This window comes from Rhincodon typus, unplaced genomic scaffold, assembly GCF_021869965.1.
Source record: "Rhincodon typus isolate 14 unplaced genomic scaffold, sRhiTyp1.1 hic_rhity00000054, whole genome shotgun sequence".
NCBI lineage: Eukaryota > Metazoa > Chordata > Chondrichthyes > Orectolobiformes > Rhincodontidae > Rhincodon > Rhincodon typus.
Window position 1 is genome coordinate 127,630 of NW_025965692.1, and position 614 is coordinate 128,243.

The 614-nt window shown below is 57.7% G+C and overlaps 1 long non-coding RNA gene across 1 annotated transcript in view; it reads right to left on the bottom strand.

Annotated features, from left to right (window-relative positions):
- Window positions 1–212: 212 nt before the first annotated feature.
- The window catches only part of LOC125488177, a 1,637-nt gene continuing 1,235 nt past the window's right edge, over window positions 213–614 (bottom strand). The window contains exon 3 of the long non-coding RNA XR_007266249.1: window positions 213–275. This is a non-coding gene — a long non-coding RNA (uncharacterized LOC125488177). The remainder of the gene's footprint in view (window positions 276–614) is intronic.

Sequence of the window (614 nt, forward strand, 5' to 3'; positions counted from 1 at the left end):
GGACCCCAAACCCCTTCCCGTTCACTCCCGCTTTGCACTGTCCCCATGGACCCCAAACCCCTTCCCGTTCCCTCCCGCTCTGCACCATCCCCATGGCCCCCAAACCCCTTCCCGTTCACTCCCGCTCTGCACCATCTGCACGGACCCCAAACCCCTTCCCGTTCACTCCCGCTCTGCACTGTCCCCATGGTCCCCCAGCCCCCAATGCTGATACCTCTCTGTTTGCCTCTTGCTCTAGGAGTGTTTCAAATGCCTCCTTCTGGTGAGTCTTCCTCCTGGTGGTTGGGTGGCATTGGGTAAGAGGAGGACGAAGCGGGGAGAGTGAGTCAGAAACCCGTTAGATATGGCAGCATCCCACCATCAAGGGGAGCGGAGGGCCAGAGGAACTGACCCATTGTGCTCCCACAGGTTCGCGCGGGTGGGTGGGAGTGAGGTATTGTGCTGTTGTCTGGGGTCTGCTATGGCCCTAGGGGCCAGAACAGGGAGGGAAGAATGATAGAGACAGAGAGAGACAAAGAGATGGTCAGAGAGAGAGAGAGAGAAGGAGAGTGAATATGTGGGAGAGAGAGAGAGAGAGAAGGAGAGTGAATATGTGGGAGAGAGAGAGAGAGAGA